Source organism: Chelonia mydas, chromosome 1 (genome assembly GCF_015237465.2).
Source record: "Chelonia mydas isolate rCheMyd1 chromosome 1, rCheMyd1.pri.v2, whole genome shotgun sequence".
NCBI lineage: Eukaryota > Metazoa > Chordata > Testudines > Cheloniidae > Chelonia > Chelonia mydas.
In genome coordinates, this window is record NC_057849.1 from 126,056,812 (window position 1) to 126,078,401 (window position 21,590).

Consider the following 21,590-nt stretch of genomic DNA (forward strand, 5'->3'; position numbering starts at 1 on the left):
TTAAAAGCCACAAAGATGAACTACCTTTCTCTTAAATAATAACAAAGTACCTGAGCCATGCTAGATGACACTCGAAAAAATACTGTAAAAAACAAGAGAGCCATGAAGAGGAAACCCCCTGTTGAAGGATGATCTCCTCTTTAAATCATAACTACTAGGAATTCAAATGCTGGAGACACAAGGAAATTAATGACAAAGCACCTGAGAAATTTGTTAGATGTTTATTCTAATTAGGAGTTTAAGAAATCTATATTGTAGTACCTTATGCTAAATGATGTATTGGACCCAATTCTGCACTCAGACATGTGTAAATCAGGACATAGCTCCCTTGCAGTCAGTTGAGCTACACCATGTAAAACTGGCATAATTGAGATCAGAATCAGGCCCAGTGCTGTTATCTAGATTTTTGTGTAGACAATGTACATAGAAAGTAAATCATACTTTACACTGAACCACTTGCATGCACCAAGAATATATATATAGTTTTCAGAGGCAGATTTTGAAAATTCTGGATTTTCCCAGACAAATCAGGATGACTGGTAGGTGTGCCGGTGACTTCCTTTCTTCACCACACTTGCCTGAAAATCCAGGGATGATGTGGAGAGCAGGATACCTTGGTGCCATTGTGGCCCCGTGGGAGCAGAGAACAACCTCAGGTGTTGGGTCTCTGTTTGATGAGGGTATGAAGAAAAGCCCTGGAGGTGGCTCAGAAGGAGTAACCCAACACTCTCTGCTCCCGTTTCCACCCCCTGCCTAGGATAGCTTCTGGAGTGGGGACGGGAGTCTGGCATTTTCCCTACTCTACTGATCCTGCCAGCCTCTCTAGTTGCTACAGCCACTGACAACTCCCAGTTTCTTGGGGCCAGTCATAGAGCCAGAGAGGTTCCATTGTTTTTTGTTTCTTTGTTTTTTTGTTTATTTGTTTGATGATCGGTGGTTCTTCAGCATTGGAAGCACACAGCTGGACATTTGGTTCACACTCCTCCCAACCCACACTGAGAAGACTTGCAGTTCCCTCGTGGCACCGGCCAAAGGTTGGAACCCCATGCTCCAAAACAACAGATAAACAATACTCTCAGTTATATTTTCCCCATTTAAATTTCTCTGAAGAATAAATACTTCACTTTAAGGTTGGCTCTAATAATTAAACACATAGAGCCAAACGATGAATTTGGCCTATCCTTGTCGATATTCATCATAATTCCTCTAAAAGTGTGCAGTACTAGGAAATAGTAGACTTACCACTGGAATGTCTCCACATGGCTAGGCATGGTATAGTAGCTGTCTCCCCATCTGGCGCAGCTGGGTGACAGCTGGTCTTGTCTTTCAGAGATCCACCTGTGACTTGGCTCTTGGGCCAGGACATGATTCAAGTTCCCCCCTTCTGCAATATTAAAGTCCCCCCCAAAATACTATAGATCCAAAGTCTTCAGTAGGACCCCACTCTGCTACTCAGGAGAGTAGCTTATCTTCATACAGCCAGCCCTTTTAGTCAGTCTTCCTGGGCCTAGTCATTACATCCACTGGGAGGATCATCCAGGCAGCAAATTGTTCCAGACTCTTGGCTGAAACCAGTCTCCCCTCAGGAAGAGAAAAGCAGAGCTCTGCTCTCCTTCCTGCTCAGTCCCAAACAGAGCTTGGTCGTCTCTTTTAAACTCCCTTCTTGACATCTGCTACATGTGTAGTGGGGTGGACCCAAATGAGTCCATATTCTCTCATTAACCACCTCCTTGCCAGTATGAGGTTTGTATGCCCCATCACACTCCATCCCACTCTGGACAGGCTTGGGGTGCTGGTTTCCCTCAGGTGCTCCCATCCATCCTGGAAGGGGGAAAGAAAAAAATGGCATTGAGACGAGTATTCCTTTCCCTATGTTGAACTTGGAACAAGAAAAGTTGTAGGGACAGATACCATCTAGGGTTGCCAACTGTCTAATCACACAAACCCAAACACCCTTGCCCCACCCCCTCTTCTGCCCCCTTACCCAAGCTCCGCCCCTTCTCTGGGGCCCCCTCCCACTCACTACATCCCCCCTCCCTCCATTCCTTGCTCTGTCCCACCCTCACTCACTTTCACTGGGCTGGGGTGGGGGGTGGGGCACAGGAAGGAGTGAGGGCTCTGGGCTGGGGCCAAGGGGTTCAGAGTGTGGGAGGGGGCTCTGGGCTAAGCCTGGGGCAGGGGGTTGGGGGTGCAGGAAGGGGTGTGGGTTGCAAACTCTGGGAGGGAGTTTGGGTGCTGGAGGGGGCTCAGGTCTGGGGGGAATTGGTTGGGGGTGTGGAAGGGGGCGCAGGCTCCAGGAATGGGCTTAAGACTGGGGCACGGGATTGGGGTGTGAGAGGGGGTGAGGGATGCAGGCTCTGGGAGGGAGTTTGGGTGCTGGAGGGACTCATAGGTGGGAGAGGGAGTTGGGCTGCAGGAGGGGGTGCTTGGTGCAGGCTACGGGAGGCGGCTCAGGGCTGGGGTAGGGGGTTGGGATGCAGGAGGGAGTGAGGGGTGCAGGCTCCGGCTGGGTGGCGCTTACCTTGGGTGACTCCTGGTCGGTGGTGCAGCAGGGCTAAGGCAGGCTCCCTGCCTGTCCTGTCCCCACACCATTCCCCAAGTGGCCAGCACATCTCTGTGGCCCCGGGGGAGGGGGCTGTAGCCTCCGTGCTGCCCACGCCCTGAGTGCTGACTCTGAAGCTTCCATTGACCAGGAACTGTGTGGGTGGAGCTTGCCTTAGTCCCTCTGCGCTGAAGACCAGGAGCCACCCAAGGTAAGCAGGGCTAGGGAGCTCCGCACACTTCCCCCTCCAGGCACTGTTCCCAGAAGTGGCCAGAACATCTCTGCAGCCCCGGGTGAGGTGGGGGGAGGGGATTCCACACACTGCCCCTTCCTGCAGGCAGCGCCCCCGCTGTTCCCATTGACCGCAGTTCCCAGCCAATGGGAGCTGTGGAGTTGGTGCTCGGGGCATGGGCAGCATGTGGAGACCCCTCACATTCCCCTCGCCCCCCAGGGGCTTCAGGGACGTGCTGGACTCTTCCGGGAGCAGCGCGGGGCCATGACAGGTAGGGAACCACCTAAAATCTCCCAGTTTGGCTTCAGTAGCCTCTGGGAGACTCCCAGCAAAACCAGGAGGGTTGGCAACCCTAGTACCATCTCATGAACCGATGTCCTTCATGATGTTCAGCCATCTAAGGAGGGACATGGTCAGAAACCAGGATAAACATTGTCCCAGTAAGGTAGTAGCAGAGCACCTCCATGCACCTAACTAAGTAGGCCCTCACTCAGGAAAATAGTTTCCTGCTCAGATGGATAACGGTGTGCTCTTCCTCGTTCGTCTCCTTGGACAAGAAAGCCCCCAACTTGACTTCTGCAGCAGTCATCTGGAAGATGAACTGTTTGATGAAGTCCATGTGTGTAAAATAGGTTCCCTACAACGGTGGGGACAGCAATACCATTGTGGGTTTAAGGAATGGGATTTAAGGCCATAAGCCACTGAAAAAATCCTTGGAGCCTGTGAAGGCCAAAATGCCAAGGTTTGGAAATGATATAGCCCAAAAGAAGGTGCAAAGGCAATTTTTTTTTAATGTGAGCCTGAAATGAGAGGGATTTTTCAATACCGCTTCGTAAGGCCTAAGTGGTAATATATGAGCCTCACCCAGTGGGGTATTTGTATACATAGGATATGGGATATGCATTACATTTTCAGATAGCATTGATTTTCCTGAAGTCTATGCAGAAGTAAGTTGTATCATGTCGTTTGGGCACTAAGACAATTGGGCTTCCTCAGTTGTGACTCACTATGTGACACTTCAATCACTCTGGGCTACAGCATGGTCTGGAGCTCTTGCTTTAAAATCTCCCTTATTTTCCTGGGAAGAGGTCAAAGCATTTCTCTGATCTGTTGTCCTGGTTCCAGTTGTATATTGTGGGAAGCCAAGTGTATTCACCCTGGCAGAGCTGAAAAGACTGTAGAGAATATAGCTTCCAGACGTTGGACTTGGGTCTTCTAATTGGCGAAGAGATTCTCCTTAACACATATGGTCCCAGTAGTTAAAATGTTGAATATTTGTGTGCCCAGTTTCAAATCTGGAGGGTGAAAGGCTATAAATAATCCCCCTTGGGCTTTCCATAACTTCAAGAGGTTCACATGGTAGATCTATTTAGTCTTTCTTTTATCAGGGTTTCTAATTTCATAATCTACTGGGCCTACCTGCTATATAACTTTATAGGGGCCCTGCCATTTGGCCAACAGTTCTGACTCTGTGCTAGGTGTTGGGATTCTCTCTGACACCTTTTTCACTCAGATTATCCAGAATATCTTGTCCAATTCTGAGACAGCGCTTCATCCAGTTCTCTGGTTAATGTTTTCTTGTACTATATATCAGATCTCTCTATGGAGAGAGCAAAACAAAAACATTTCTCAGGCAACTGTGATGCACTGTTGTTACCCTGGTTTGTCAATCCATATTGCTGAAAGGAACACAGGAAATGGGATTATAACCAAATCACGTTGTTTCTTACAAAGAAAAGTGTTAATTAGCATTTTAATTGAGGACTTCAGCACTGCGAGTGGTACATTAGGTTGTTCTCAGCAGCACAGTGCTGTTTTATATTGAAATGCCCAATAAGTTAGTATCGTGTTTAATGACTTACTCTACCTAGTTATACTTATTAACATGTGGGGAAAAAAAAATAAGCAAGAGATTTGGATAGCTCAGAGCAAATCACCTTCCACTGCCTCCTGGAACACCAGGATTTTCACAGACATTGTGTTCCCAGCCTCCAGGTGAGACTCAGCATCCTTATCCTTTGCTCTGACACTTTTCTGATATGTTTAAATCCATCTCTCCTTACTCTCACAACACTGTCTCCAATCCAGCCCACCTCTTTACCCTTTGAAATGCCCTTCCCTTAACAGATATATATCAACTATGGGATCTCAAGGTAAGACCTCTCTCTGACTAGTTATTCTAATCAAAATTTCGGGTTACTTTAGGCAAAAGGTGCCACAGGATTCATTTCCTCAACTTCCAGCATTTGAACACAGCAGCCAACTTACTAATGTTATCAAAGCAGCTGAGACTCAGATACATTTTGATAAAAATAGGAGGCCTGTTCACAGTGAAAAGAAAGGGATGTTAAGATAAAAGTTTTCTAATGTAAATACAGATTCATTTGTGTTGGTTCTCAAATGTGATACTTAATACACACTAAGCAAAGCCTTATTATGGAGATAGACTTACGGTCCTTATTCAGGAATATCTACCATTCAATTTAATGGAATTTATGTCTGAGTAAGGAATATAGGGCTAGGTCCTAGCCTCTCATTGAGCGCCAGTAAAAGATATTTCCTGTTCCCTCAAAGGGAGTTGTTTATCTGAGAATATATTAACCTTTGATTTGTATGCAGCAGGAAAATAATTTCTAGAATGATGGTTAAAAGTTTATATGTCATACTTCTAATTTATAATTAATAAATGGTCACACTTTGTAGCAACCCGCATGGAACTTGGAGGGAGTAGCACAGGTTTCAAGAAAAAGAGTACTTGTGGCACCTTAGAAACTAACCAATTTATTTGAGCATAAGCTTTCGTGAGCTACAGCTCACTTCATCGGATGCATACTGTAGAAAATACAGATGCTGTTCTTATACATACAAACCATGAAAAAATGGGTGTTTACTACTACAAAAGGTTTTCTCTCCCCCCACCCCACTCTCCTGCTGCTAATAGCTTATCTAAAGTGATCACGCTCCTTACAATGTGTATGATAATCAAGGTAGGCCATTTCCAGCACAAATCCAGGGTTTAACAAGAACGTCTGAGGGGTGTGTGGGGGGGTGTAGGTAGGAAAAAACAAGGGGAAATAGGTTACCTTGCATAATGACTTAGCCACTCCCAGTCTCTATTCAAGCCTAAGTTAATTGTACCCAATTTGCAAATGAATTCCAATTCAACAGTCTCTTGCTGGAGTCTGGTTTTGAAGTTTTTCTGTTGTAATATCGCAACTTTCATGTCTGTAATCGCGTGACCAGAGAGATTGAAGTGTACTCCGACTGGTTTATGAATGTTATAATTCTTGACATCTGATTTGTGTCCATTTATTCTTTTACATAGAGACTGTCCGGTTTGACCAATGTACATGGCAGAGGGGCATTGCTGGCACATGATGGCATATATCACATTGGTAGATGTGCAGGTGAACGAGCCTCTGATAGCGTGGCTGATGTTATTAGGCCCTGTGATGGTGTCCCCTGAATAGATATGTGGGCACAATTGGCAACGGGCTTTGTTGCAAGGATAGGTTCCTGGGTTAGTGGTTTTGTTGTGTGGTATGTGGTTGCTGGTGAGTATTTGCTTCAGGTTGGGGGGCTGTCTGTAGGCAAGGACTGGCCTGTCTCCCAAGATTTGTAAGAGTGTTGGGTCATCCTTCAGGATAGGTTGTAGATCCTTAATAATGCGTTGGAGAGGTTTTAGTTGGGGGCTGAACGTGACGGCTAGTGGCGTTCCACCCCCCGCCCCCTGTTCCTCAGACGTTCTTGTTAAACCCTGGATTTGTGCTGGAAATGGCCCACCTTGATTATCATACATATGGTAAGGAGAGTGATCACTTTAGATAAGCTATTACCAGCAGGAGAGTGGGGTGGGGGGAGAGAAAACCTTTTGTAGTGGTAAACACCCATTTTTTCATGGTTTGTATGTATAAGAATGTCTTCTGTATTTTCCACAGTATGCATCCGATGAAGTGAGCTGTAGCTCACAAAAGCTTATGCTCAAATAAATTGGTTAGTCTCTAAGGTGCCACAAGTACTCCTTTTCTTTTTGCGAATACAGACTAACACGGCTGTTACTCTGAAAGGTTTCAAGAAGGAAGAATTTGGATGAAGTACCAGAAAGTGAGTCCGTGTGCATGTGGCTAGCAAGCTAGCTGCAGCCGTGGCATCTTAGTAAATTGTTCTCTTAGTAAAGAGTCAATGAATTTTCATAAGCATGGAGTCCTTTCATGTTGTTATCAAGCATGTTACATGAAATACATACCATTGCAATAGTATAAAACAATATTTATACCAACCAATGATCATACAAGGTTTTCATCACAATTGAAGCATGCATTGTTAGTCACAAAGAGGGTAAGAAGTACCTTCTCATCCCTAGAAGTGGTACATCCTTAATAAGGTTATGACTGAGGCAAACTGGTGATGGGAAAGAAGGGAGGTCAGCAGCGTGAAGAAGCCTGTGCTAACAAAATGTTTGTTGTTCTTATTTGATTCAGTCTTCAGCTGCTTTGTTTCCACTGCTAACAAAAGAGAAAAAATTGCTAAATGATAGGTTTTCTGACAATGGACATCTATCCACAAAGAGATCATCAACTCATGCCACTTACACCAGTGAACAGAGATCAGATAATGACAATTTTCTGTCACAGCTGACCTGAGCTGGATTCACATAAGAAGATTTACACAAAAGAATGTTGCAGCATCTAACAGGATTCTGCATAATGCTACTCTGTGAATCAACCCTTTTTGCTACTGGCACTGGGAAGTTGAGCCACAGACAGCAGAAGCATTAGGTGGACATTTCTAGAATGATAATCCTCAGTGAAGTAGTCATAATTATGCTTCAGTATTAACATTTCATTAAAATGAATGACAATAAGTCATACCTCTCTTGAAATTGATTCAGTTAGTTGGTTGCAGACTCATCGAGACACTGCATCAGATTGCCATTAAAAAAAAAAAGACAAGTTAAGCTTTCATATGTTGGCTTCACCAGCTTTCTAATCTCCCAGGTACCTTACTAATAAACTGGGATACAGCCCTTACATCATTGGTACAATTCATTGTGGGTTGTTGTTGTTTTATTTTGTGGGGGGCGGGGCGGGAGGGCTTATAGTTCATTAATAAAGAACCAGTATAATTCTTCATCTATTTTTTTAACATGCACCAAGAACACGGCATTGCTTGAGAAATTTATTTATTGTATTATTTATGAATAACTTAAAATATTTTCATATTTAAAAATGTAGTCTAGGTTATTCACATTAACTAATTACACAAATACCCTACAAACATAAAAGAAAAACAAATCATAAGCACAATCAAGTCAACAAATCATACCTCTGTTTACCAGAGAAAATCAAGGAGGTTAATATCATTATTTATAATGTGATTTATAATGAATTAATACATTCAATATAATGAATTACTACACACTGCATTTGCCTCAGTTGTAAACCCTTCCTAATCTTTACTTCTCAAGAGGCCTTATGTTATTCATACCCTGTGAATTGAATTGGTTACAAAAATGGAAACAAACCAACCAACCAGTGAATATTCATCTGAATGTTAAGTGAACATGCTTCAACCATTTGTACACTTCTTTTGAATTTGCTTTTTGTGACTGACTTCAGCAATAAACTTTACCAGGTAAGTCAACAAGCACACATTTGCAGAAAATGAATTTCAAATTGAATTTCAGTATCTGCCCTGGAATTTTATAGGTGGTGGGTTTTTTTGAGGGGGGGGGGGGAGGGGGTTGGGGCGAAGAAATCATGAATATTTAAAAAAAAATGTTTACCTTTTTAATCCACATTTAGTTTTGATCAAAATTTTCAGACTAGCTGTAGAAAAGTAATTGGCACTGCTAAATGAGTGGCATAGAACCATTAGCTTTGAACCATTAGTCATTTCAAACTAATAATTTATATGTAAAGAAGAAATAACTTGATATGTGGATATTTAAAAACAGGTTTAAAGGTGCCCATTTTTAGCTAAACCATATTATCTTTTAAGGTACAGCAATTTTTTTATGTTTTTGAATACTTGGTTGGTGACTAGTGGACTTAGCCTTCGTGGTTAGCCATTGAAGTAAAAAGTGAAAAAAATTAGTGTGTAGTTTTTCAGTCATTCAGGATAATGACGCACATAGCATGACACGATGAACAAAACGAAAATTTCTTCATGGGTTTCCTTGACTGATAACAGGATATGACAAAATAAGCATTTTCAAGGTCATACCTGCACTGGGTCATGTTTTCGTCACATATAAAAATGCTTTTAAAAAGACTGAAACATCTATTGATCTATTACCTAACATTTGAATAAATATAGTTTTGCACTGATGAACATGTTAAATAGGAAGTAATCTTTTCTGCTCAATTAAGCTGTCATGATTTAAAATTTAAGCAAATTGGCAGGAGAAAAGGTCACTATGTGCAATATATTGTGTTTATAATGGGGAACACAAGGTAGAAGGAGTACTGGTTATATCAGCAGCAGATAGATAATGTAAAATAGACACTTCAAAGTAGGTTTGTCCTATGAAGTCACAACAAATCTTCACTGAGGGACAGAAGACTCTTAACAGTGTGGTATTTTCTCGGTCAACACAAACTAGAAAAAAATCACATTGCCACTTGGACTAGAAAGAGTTAAAATAATTTGCAATTGTACTCATTTTCGTCAGCTTGACCAAATAATGCTGTATCAAATAACACCTTAGGTAGGTAACTCTTTATAGAATATTTGAGCATGGGTACTCTTCCTCATGAAAAACTCTTTATTTTAATTCCATTGACTTTGTTATTTTTCTGGAATAAAGTCCATGCCTCCTTATTTATTTGCAGAATGCCTTACATGCTATTGGTGTTCAAGTAATAATAATGATAATGCGTTATTCTGTGGCGCTTCAGCTGGCTCACCACATTGCAAACTTCCAGCCTTGCAAAACCCCTTCCACTTCATATAGGTGTGCAGAGACTTCCTAGTGTGTCTGTCATTGGCAGCCCCAGCTGCACACAATGTACTGTAGTACATAAATGGTGTAGAAGACCTTGTGCATACCCTCCATGCCAGAGTGAATTTTCCCCTTATTGAATAGAACACTATCACAAAGAATGGGGGAACGTTTTTCTAAGGATATATAAACCATTCAGCAGTATCTTTAAGGCTTCCTGCAAGATGGGCATGAGGGAGATCTTGATATCTCCTGGAAATTTCCCAGGTGTCAAATACCTAAAAAGCTGACACATAACTGCTATTGTTAATTATTAGAAACCCAGCAGTGGCAAATAAAACTGCCACAATACACATCAAATGTTGACTGTCAATAATGCAAATGTGAAGGATTGTTGTTTAGCGTCCATGCCAACTCCTACTTTTATAAATACTCCTTACGTGTGAAAGTATCTGATTGGGAATGCTCATGTGAGCAGAAGTAGAGAACTCAATCCCATATCAGCTTCTGTGAAGGGAAAACAAGCCGCTGGCTAGCATCTGTTTCAAAGCTCAGATGACACAGGGCACATACATGGCCAGCAGTTCCATGCTACTTCAAAGCATCTGATCATTTATGATTCCATTCCATTACACAGGCAACTCTACATGAACCTATGTATTGTTTACGAATAATGTGGATTCACTACACGATTCACAGATGATATTGTTGATCTGATCTTTAGCAAAAATGTTTGCACATAAATTCCAAAGCTTAGGAAAAAATGAGCATGACTGAGCTTTATTGAACCATGACCAATCTTAACCATATGAGTCAGAAGCACCATGATGGCAATGTCTTAAGTTTCCTATTTCTCAGTACCCTCAGGTGACTGACCATCAAGTATGAAATTTAAGCAGATTTTTCAGTTTCAGTTATATTCCTGTAGAAATTGTTTCAATTTTTAGAAAAAAAAAAGTAACATGTTCTACCTGCAAGTGTTGTCACTTGGTACTGATAAGAACAGCCCATCTCTTGACCAAATTATAGAACATTTTTTCTAACAGAAATATTGGAAGAATCAGTTCTTGAAACATTTAAAACTGAAATGTACTGGACCAAGCACTAAAAATGTACTGTAAGGAATAATCCTGGATTGTCAGGAGAATACAATATCTCACACGGGTCCCTCACTAGAATATGTGCACCAGCCTAGATGATCTAATAGACCTTTATTCGTCTCTGATTTTTAAGATTCTCTATCTCAAATGTGGTCAACGTGAATGAATGCCAGAAAGAGCTGTGCATCTTGAAATAGTTTATATGAGCAGGTATTCAAATACATTCACTGTACATCAGTTGTGAAGAAGTAGGCAATGATATTTAAGAAGTCAGTGAAAGAAAATGTGTGCCTTTTTTTACATTATTGCCATTTCTTTTTCTAATTATATAGGAAACACAATGCTCCAAACAGATGAGAGCACACAAAAATGCCTGCATTGCAGGCTTACAATGATTTAGAGTGTATTATGTAGTCAACTCCATGATATATTGTATGGATTGTTTTACCAGTGAGAGTACCTCTTGAATGGATGAATAAAGCATATAGCATAAGTGGCATAGAGTCTCACCCGAAATAGTTTAATTTATAATATGATCACCATTTAATGGGGCTGCGGTATAAATATAATAGTGCTTCTTATCAGTAATATCAGTATTTGGCTGAATATAGAAATGTAGTGGTATTCCCTTTACTATCAAGGTCTTTTCGACTCATTTTAATCATTTGCTTTTGTTCTGTGTGATTGGGCTGAGATTGTAATATATTTTGAATCTCACAAGGGAGCTATCTTCCTCCTTTCCTGAAGTATTGCAAATTCTTCCCTGCACTCTAGTATCTCATATCTGATAAAGTTATAATTAAGATACTACTTTTGTCTGTGTTCTGTGCATTGTTCCTAGAGAAGGATTCTATGATAGCTTTGTGACTTTGTCAGTCGATAATTAAATGTTCTGTATTTTCACCATGTTTAGTTGACAAGGTCCAGGGCAAAAGACTTCTCATTCAGGGTAGGTCCATGCAGTAATAAGAAATAATAAGAAATATAGTGTTCAAGAAATCTTGGATGTTGTTAAGTTTTAAAATAGCATTGTGCCTTGTTTTTAATTCTGAAACATTATCTATATAAATGTAGATAATGGTTTTACATGTCTGTAGAATCATATATAATTACATTCACAGTTATTTAACAAAGATAAGTATCCAATGCAGTATTATTACAAAGAGGAAAATACACAGTTATGTATTGGAGGCCTGATCCTTCACTTTTTAAGTCAATGGGAAGTTTGTCATAAACTTCAGTTGACAGAGGATTAGCTTCTTGCTACAGTATTTTAAGCTCACATTCACTGAAGAGAATTTTTCTCATCAAAAATTTCTCATCTAATCACTACCATTAAACTGTTTAACAAATGCTGTGATTATTTCTTCTTGCATAGCTGATTTTTGTTTTAGTTAAATGCTAGCCTCACGTAATGTACAGTTCTTGCCAGAAGCCAAGTGATATTTCCTGTTGCTAAGGCTAACAGTTCAAGTTTTTGTCTTATTACTCGTGTGCCATATGCAGTTTGTCTGCTGGATCCTGAAGTACCACCCATAGACCCTGTATCTATACCAGTCATTCTGCAATTTCATTCACTTGCCTTTTTTTTTTTTTTGGTAGTTGCAGGGCTTTCTCTTGTGAGTAATACTATGTCTCTTTTTAATAAAGCACCTTGGTGACCTCATAGATTAACATCAAGTCCCTTTTATTGCAGGAATTGTATATTAGTTTGGGGCTAGAGTGTATATTTCAGTAATATGTTACGCTTTGCAAAATATCTCATTCCAAAAATAATAATATTGATTTTATTCTAGAATTAAACCATATCTTGAGAAGAAATGGGTCTGAACATTTAATGCTATTTCTCACCTTAGTCTTATATAATCTATAATATTATCTCTATATCAATGAGTTAGGAAAGATAATAAAAGAAAATGCAGCAAGGTCTGATGTGTTAAATACATTGTTTCAGTCTTCACCAAAAAGGTTACCAGTGATTGGACGATTAGCACAATGAACATCAGTGTAAACGGGGTAGGCTTTGAGGCTAAAATAGGGAAAGCACAAGTTAAGAATTACTTATGGCTTGTCTACCCTACCTGCTGGATTGGCGGTCAGTGATCAATCCAGCAGGGGTTGATTTATCACATCTAGTATATATGCAATAAATCGACTGCTGAGCACTCTCCTGTCGACTCTGGTACTCCACCAGAATGAGAAGCGGAGTTGATGGGAGAGTGTCAGCTGTCAACTTACCGCAGTGAAGATACCGCGGTAAGTAGATCTAAGTATGTCGATTTAAGCTATGGTATTCATGTACCTGAAGTTGCATATCTCAGATTGACTCTGCGCAGTAGTGTAGATAAGCCCTTAGACAAGTTAGATGTCTTCAACTTGGCAGAGCTTGGCGAAACAGATCCTAGAATACTTAAGGAACGGGCTGAAGAAATGTCAGAGCCATTACCAATTATCTTTGAGAACTTGCAGAGGATATGAGAGAGATCCCAGAGCACTAGAAAAGGGCAAATGTAGTACTTACTTATAAAAAAGGGGAATTATAGGACTTGTTGGTTTAACTTCTATACCCAGAAAGATAATGGAATAAATAATCAAACAATCAATTTATATGCCCCTAGAATATAAAAAAAGGTGATAGTAAGGTGTCAAGGGTCCTTCCCCACTCTGAACTCTAGGGTGCAGATGTGGGGACCTGCATGAAAAACCCCTTCAGCTTATTTTTACCAGCTTAGGTTAAAACTTCCCCAAGGTACAAACGATTTTACCTTTTGTCCCTGGACTTTATTGCTGCAACCACCAAGCATCTAACAAGATAACAGGGAAAGAGCCCACTTGGAGACGTCTTTCCCCCCAAAATCCCGCCCCAACCCCTACACCCCCTTTCCGGGGAAGGCTTGATAAAAATCCTCACCAATGTGCATAGGTGAACACAGACCCAAACCCTTGGATCTTAAGAACAATGAAAAAACAATCAGGTTCTTAAAAGAAGAATTTTAATGAAAGAAAAAGTAAAAGAATCACCTCTGTAAAATCAGGATGGTAAATACCTTACAGGGTAATCAGATTCGAAACATAGAGAATCCCTCTAGGCTAAACCTTAAGTTAAAAAAAGACACAAAAACAGGAATATACATTCCATTCAGCACAACTTATTTTATCAGCCATTGAAACAAAACAGAATCTAACGCATAACTAACTAGATTGCTTACTGACTTTTTACAGGAGTTCTGACCTGCATTCCTGCTCTGGTCCCGGCAAAAGCAACACACACAGAGAGAACCCTTTGTTTCCCCTCCCCCTCCAGCTTTGAAAGTATCTTGTCTCCTCATTGGTCATTTTGGTCAGGTGCGAGCGAGGTTGTCTTAGCTTCTTAACCCTTTACAGGTGAAAAGGTTCTCCTCTGGCCAGGAGGGATTTAAATAAAGGTGTTTACCCTTCCCTTTATATTTATGACATAAGGTGATAACCATTTGTGACGTTCCCCTGGTGTTATCTAGACCGGTGATCTGCTAGGTCACTCCAATCCTTGAGTCTGGGAGCCAGCCTTACCCTGCTCTGCTGTGAGAACCCCCATTCCTGGGCTGTTCATGCACTTCCTCTAGCATGTAAGCTGCTCTTTGGATTGTGCAACCAAATGACACTAGCCAACATCTCTGGCCCCATACACAACCCTAGGAACCTCCATCTTCCAGTTATGCCTGCTGGACGTGGCAAACTTATATGAGTTTGTCAATTTAAAACAGAAATTGATATGTACCAGGCTTGTTATCCCAAGGGGAGACTCTGACATGCTTCAAACCAAACACACTGCTTCAGGTAGAATAAACAAACAGATTTATTAACTACAAAGATAGATTTTATGTGATTATAAGTGATAGGCAAAAATTCAGAGTGGTTATCAAAAGAAAGGAAATATAAGCACACAGTCTAAACATTGTAGCTCCCTTGCTGAACAATGGCTATTGATGAGCTGTTTGACACCTCACCCGGGCATTGGTTACTTTCTTTGCTGTTGCCTTTGGGGAGCTAATATCTGGCTGATTCCCCAACTTACAGTATGTTTTAGTGACCACCATACAACACAATTTTCATAACGTATTATGCATTAATAATACATATATGTGGATAGAGAAATGACTTTCAGCAGATCATAACTTTTCTTCTGATACCTTACAAGGCATGCTTTATATGTAAGATCATGATTATATGAAAATGAGGAATATGGGGGTTACAGAACACTCCCCCAAGGTATAGAATGTCACACCATTAACATGGATTTGTCAAGGACAAATCATGTCAAACCAACCTAATATCCTTCTTTGATAAGGTAACTAGCCTTGTGGATATGGGGGGAAAAGTAGATGTGATATATCTTAACTTTACTGAGGCTTTTGATACCAATCTGATATGACCTTCTCAGAAACAAACTGGAGAAGTATAGCCCAGACGAACCTACTATAAGGTGGGTGTACAACTGGTTGGCAATTCATACTGAGAAAGAATGATCAATGATTCACAGTCAAGCTGGAATTGCCTATCAAGTGGAATCCTGCAGGGATCTGTCCGAGGTCCAGTTCTATTAAATATCTTCATAAATTAATTGGATAGTGACAGAGAGAGAGTACACTTACAAAATCTGCAGATGATACCAAGATGAGAGGGTTTGCAAGCACTTTAGAGGACAGGATTACGATTCAAAATGATCTGGAGAAACTGTAAAATGGTCTGAAATATATAGAGTGAAATTCAATAAGGACAAATGCAAAGTGCTACGCTTACAAAGGAATAATCAATTTTGCATACACACAAAATGGGAAATAGCTGCCTAGGAAGGAGTACTTCAGAAAAACATCTGAGGATTATACAGTATCACCAACTAAATATGATTAAACAATATAATACTGTTGCAAAGAAAAAAATCATTCTGGAATGTATTAGCAAGGAGCCTTGTAAGCAAGTTATGAGAAGTAATTCTTCCACTCTACTCAGCACTGATAGGGACTCATCTGAAGTACGGTGTCCAGTTCTGGGCACCACACTTTGGGAATGATGTGGACAAATTGGATAAAGTCCAGAGGAGAGCAGGAAAAATGATTAAAGGTCTAGAAAACATGAAAGATTGAAAAAACTGAGATTGTTTAGTGTGGAGAAGAGTGAGGAGGATATGATAACAGTCTTTAAGTACATAAAAGGTTGTTATAAAGAGGAGAGTTATAAATTGTTCTTATTCACTGAGGATAGGAGAAGAAGTAATGGATTAAACTTCAGCAAGGAAGATTAGGTTAGATTTTAGGGAAAAAACTACCTAACTGTAAGGGTGGTGAAGCATTAGAAAAACTTACCCAGGGAGGATGTGGAATCTCCACCACTGGATGTTTTAGACCGATTAGACAAATACCTGTCAGAGATGGTCGAGATGATATTTAGTCCTGTCTCAGTGCAGGGGTCTGGACTAGATATCCATTGATATCCCTCACAGCCCTACATTTCTATGATTCTATAATTGACACTGGGACTGGAAGTGGATCGGTCACTACAAAAATTAATTTCCCCCTGCTGATACTCACACCTTCTTGTCAACTGTTTGAAATGGGCCACCTTGATTATGTTGGCCTCATTAGAACTACAAAAGTGATTTGTATCCTTGGTATCCTCCCTTGGTATTCACCCCTTCTTGTCAACTGTTGAGAAGAGCCCACTTCCACCTTAATTGGATTGGCTCGTTAGCACTGAGCCCCCACTTGGTAAGGCAACTCCTGTCTTTTCATGTGCTGTATATTTATACCTGCCTACTGTATTTTCCACTCCATGCATCTGATGAAGTGGGTTTTAGCCCATGAAAGCTTATGCCCAAATAAATTTGTTAGTCTGTAAGGTGCCACAAGGACTCCTCGTTGTTTTTTTCATCCTAATGAGGTTATCCTAGGAATTATCATATTCAGAAGATGTTCTTCCTATTGTGACATGATTAGTAAAGATGGATTAAAAGGTCTTGAGAGGATTTTGAGGTAATCAGATACTCTACCTACCTGTGGATAGATCAGTGCCTTACTATTGATAGTTACCAGAACATTTCTGACCTGAATCCATCTTTGCTGGCAAATAAACTCAATCTTCATTTTGTCAAGTTGAACAAGTTCACAAGCCCTAATAAAAGTCCATACAGAATGTTAAAGTAGAGGAGATTCAAATTCCAATACCATGAAATTAAAAAAAATACTCCCCAATACCCCCCATCTTAAAAACAATGGGAAAGTGAACTTTATACTAACTTCATACAGCAGATTTAAAGATTGTGTTGAAATACCTCAAGAGTAATAAATGCCAAGTGATAAATGCAATGGAGAACATGATGTACTAGAGTACATTATAAATAGGATTATACCAAGTAATACACCTGTCAAGGTTCCTCCCCCACTCTGAACTCTAGGGTACAGATGTGGGGACCTGCATGAAAACCTCCTAAGCTTACTTTCACCAGCTTAGGTTAAAACTTCCCCAAGATACAAATTAATTTTATCTCTTGTCCCTGGCTCTCCACTGCCACCACCAAACTCTAACTGGGTTTACTGGGAAACGTAGTTTGGACAAGTCTTTCCCCCCAAAATGCTCCCAACCCTTGCACCCCACTTCCTGGGGAAGGTTTGGTAAAAATCCTCACCAATTTGCATAGGTGACCACAGACCCAAACCCTTGGATCTGAGAACAATGAAAAAGCATTCAGTTTTCTTACAAGAAGACTTTTAATAGAAGTAAAGAAATCACCTCTGTAAAATCAGGATGGTAAATACCTTACAGGGTAATTAGATTCAAAACATAGAGAATCCCTCTAGGCAAAACCTTAAGTTACAAAAAAGCCACACAGACAGGAATAGTCATTCTATTCAGCACAGTTCTTTTCTCAGCCATTTAAAGAAATCATAATCTAACACATACCTAGCTACATTACTTACTAAAGTTGTAAGACTCCATTCCTGGTCTATCCCCAGCAAAAGCAGCATACAGACAGACACAGACCCTTTGTTTCTCTCCCTCCTCCCAGCTTTTGAAAGTATCTTGTCTCCTCATTAGTCATTTTGGTCAGGTGCCAGGAGGTTACCTTTAGCTTCTTAACCCTTTACAGGTGAGAGGATTTTTCCCCTGGCCAGGAGGGAGTTTAAAGGGGTTTACCCTTCCCTTTATATTTATGACAACACCTATGATATTTTCAAATTCATTGCTTTACTATGACAGAGCTCCTTTCAAAATTTAATTTTTAAATCTCCCATGTCACATTTCATGTGAGCTTGGATACTCATTTTGTATTGGTTGAGTGTAAGTTTGGTATCATCAGCAATAAAGATTGCTAAAAAGAAATTTAGATATGACTTAATTTAAAAGGCTGTATAAACGACATTGTACAGATGTGGGGGAAGATTAAACTTACAAAACAACTGAAAGTAAAACAAACCAAAAGAGTTCCATCATGCATAACAGCTCCTTAAAAATGTATTTTCATTTTTCTCATTCATATCATTGTGTTTATACAAAATGAAAATCATATAAGGCTGGTTTCAGTTATAGCAGTCCTCTGACACACAAGGGAAAAATGTTAAAACAAATGCATGACCTTAAGGAATAGAGTACAGGGAACCAAGGGTAATTTTACTAGTCGCTTGCTTGCAAGGCTGTCATTGATTGATTGTCTTTCTGTATATCTGTTGGCAAAAATCAATGTTTTCCTTTAAGTAAGGCAGTCTATGGAGAAAAGAGAATACATGTGTTGAATATTTTACTAGTTCACTTGTTATTTGATGGGCAGCACCAGAAATGACAATGTAGTGCTAGGTTACTGATCCAAAGGGCAAACTGGTTTTCAGCTGTGAAATCTGGACATCATTTTAAATGATGTTTGAAATAACATTTGTGTGTGTGTGTATGTCTGTGTGTAGATGTTTTTGAGTTGTTCCCTAGGTTACTCTCTGAAGTTATTTAAAAATTTTGCTACTCTGTGAAACATCTCCTACCATGTATCAGTCTACTGACCTTTCTATCTTGCTCTTCTCCGGTTGCTTATTCATCTGATGCAATTTGATTGTTTTTGTGTGTTTTCTTTTAATGTTTTTAGATTACTCTACTAAAATACATACTAAACTGCTGTGATAAATGCAGGGATGTTGAGGAAGGATTACTGATTTATATGAACACCAAAATGTGACATGCATTTGACTTCTAAGATGATGTGTCAGACTATCATAGGGGAGCAGACTGTTTCAAGACACCATCCCACAGATAAATAAAGGCACAAGCCATTAAGGGTGTTTTTTTTTTTCAAAACCTCTCGTTTCCCTGACACAGGGGAGGCAGTCTTTGGGAGTTAAAATGAGACTTGTCTGGGTCCAAAGAGCTCCTTGTCTTCCTTAAAGAATGAAAGTTGATTCTGTTCTGTCCCTGTAACTTAAGAGGAAAGGCTGTCTAACTGAGGGCTTGTCTACACAATTCTGGCAAAGCTCACTAGAGAGGGGTAATTTGTAAAGCACTTTAATATGTTGTGTTCTAACTGCCCTATACAGACTCTGCTGGCATGCTCTAAAAGGTACCTAGTTTGCATTAATGTAGTCCTCTTTCAAACTTTTCCTCTGCAGGGAGACAGGTCCTTAGCTTGCAGTGAAGCATAAAATTAGATTAGACTAAATGTGTGTAGGTGGTTTCTTATTAAAAGATTTAAAAAAAAAAAACATTGTTCCAAAGACGAAATAAAAATGCTTTGTTTTAAGACGGTTGTTGGGGACAGATTTTTAAGTCATTTAGGTGCCTAAGAATGCAGATTGGCATCCTGGGGATTTTCAAAGGTACCTAAACACCTAACTTCCACTGAAATCAATAGGAGTTAGGTATTTAGGTGCTTTTGAAAACTCTATAGGTGGCTACCTGTATCTCTAGGCACCTACTTTTCTTTTAAAATTTGGCCCTTGGTCACCATTTCACTGATCACAAGTTTCTGAATGAAGGAAACACATGTTCTCGAAACCAATCAGGCCTTCAGAGTGATAAGTGGTTGATGTACACAGGATACTGTAGCAAACTCCTAGTCTAAGGGTAAAAGAATTGTGAAATTTCATACCAAATCAGGTAAGGACAAGAAGTTCAAGTCCTGAGCTCAGTGCAGTCTGAGGGAACAGAAAGGGACAGAAATGAAGCTACTTCCCCCAATTTAGGATGATATTTAGGATAAGACCTGTTCCCCATCTTTCCTACTTTTCCTTTTGCTTTGACTCTTGTTTGCCCTTATAATGTGATTCTTTATAGACTGTATGAAGAATTGCAATGTTTCCTGTAACATGGCAGCCTGCTCCTTTTAAGAATAATTGTGACTGTAACAATTGCAATTTGGGTTGCATTAAGAATACTTCTGTTCGATTCATAGGGAAGAGGGATTCTTGTGGGGTTATATTCAGCCATTGCAGTGGTTAGTCCCTCCCTCGTACAGTTTCCTCAGTAAGTCTACACAGGGGAAGAGGTGCAAGGTAAGTGGACACCCAGATAAGACTCTGCTACTCTTACGCACTCTGGAGGGAATCAGAGCCTGATGAAGGTGGGCCAGTTAGAGGCCATGAAAGTACCCTTGGGGATTGTCAAAAGCCCACGGGAGTTAATGGAAAAACTCCCACTGACTTCAGTGCACTTTGAATCAGATACTTAACTAGATCCATTCACCCAAAACCTTTTAGGGGATATGACTGCTATTTTCATATATTGGCTGGGGTGGTGACCACAAAAAGGGTGTGTTGCAGCCAGAGTCCCATGGGTAAGGGATGGGTTCCAGATTTCCTGCAGTGTTTACTACTTAAAGCCAGGCTTTGTGTCTGGGTCAAAATGGAATCTAGAGCTAGCAGAAAAAAATATTCTTGAAAAAATTTGATGAGAAAAAGGGACAATTTGGGGATTGCTTTTTTTTTTCTTTTTTTTTTTCAAAAAATGTCACATCCAGTATTTGATGAGTCATAGAAGCAGTGAGACTTTGCAATGCTCCCCGATAAGAATTTAAGAAATGTCACTATCTGAAAAGTCTCCAGAAATCAGTAATTTTTAGAAAACAGGAATGGCATTGTTTGTTTTTAATATCAAAACTAGCTACATGATATCATAGATTAATTAATTGGCATATTTCAAGTAAAAAATTGATTCCCATTTTGAATTACAAGTACAATTATAAAAATAACTTATTTCTGTAGATTGTTTGGAATAATATATCCTTAAAGTTAAATGATTATTGATCCGTTACACGACTTCTGGACTCGGCAATTTTTCTTTCAAAACAATGTACTTTCAGGTTACACTGTTTAGGTTTAATTTAACCTGCAGGCTAACTGCTTCTGCTGTCCTATAAAAGGGTTAAAGTTGAGTTAACAGTGGAAATATACACATAAACATGAAAGCAGTGTTGTGATGGGGTCTACAAAACTCACACTGGACAAGAAAGAGTTAAATAACAGTTTTGGGTTGAGGCACACCAACTTCACTGCACCTGCTGTGGCATGCCAATCTTGGAGGATGATCCTTAAAATGGAGCAGCTCAGTTCAGAAGGCCCCAGCCTGGGGACGAGAAAAGAGCAAAGCAGAGATCCAAGCTACCTCTCTTACAGAATGGTAAGAGAGATGGCTGGAAGATCCTGGTAGGTGCTCTTTATTTCTGTTAATTTAGTTTTCCTTCCTTTGTTACTTTGAGAACTGGGACTAGGGGTCTTACCCTGGGACAGCCCCCCATTGAGAATATGAGACTTCTGAGGAGAA

The 21,590-nt window shown here is 40.2% G+C and overlaps 2 long non-coding RNA genes across 2 annotated transcripts; both read right to left on the reverse strand.

Moving 5' to 3' along the window:
- Positions 1–1,179: 1,179 nt before the first annotated feature.
- LOC122462112 lies at positions 1,180–7,692 on the reverse strand. The gene is made up of 3 exons (XR_006284468.1): positions 7,646–7,692; positions 7,124–7,279; positions 1,180–1,821 (listed from the first exon to the last, which is right to left on the reverse strand). It is a non-coding gene; the product is annotated as an uncharacterized LOC122462112 (long non-coding RNA).
- An 8,491-nt stretch (positions 7,693–16,183) lies between these two features.
- On the reverse strand, positions 16,184–17,824 carry LOC122462115. Its single transcript, XR_006284470.1, has 3 exons — positions 17,771–17,824; positions 16,847–16,964; positions 16,184–16,215 (listed from the first exon to the last, which is right to left on the reverse strand). It is a non-coding gene; the product is annotated as an uncharacterized LOC122462115 (long non-coding RNA).
- Positions 17,825–21,590: the final 3,766 nt, after the last annotated feature.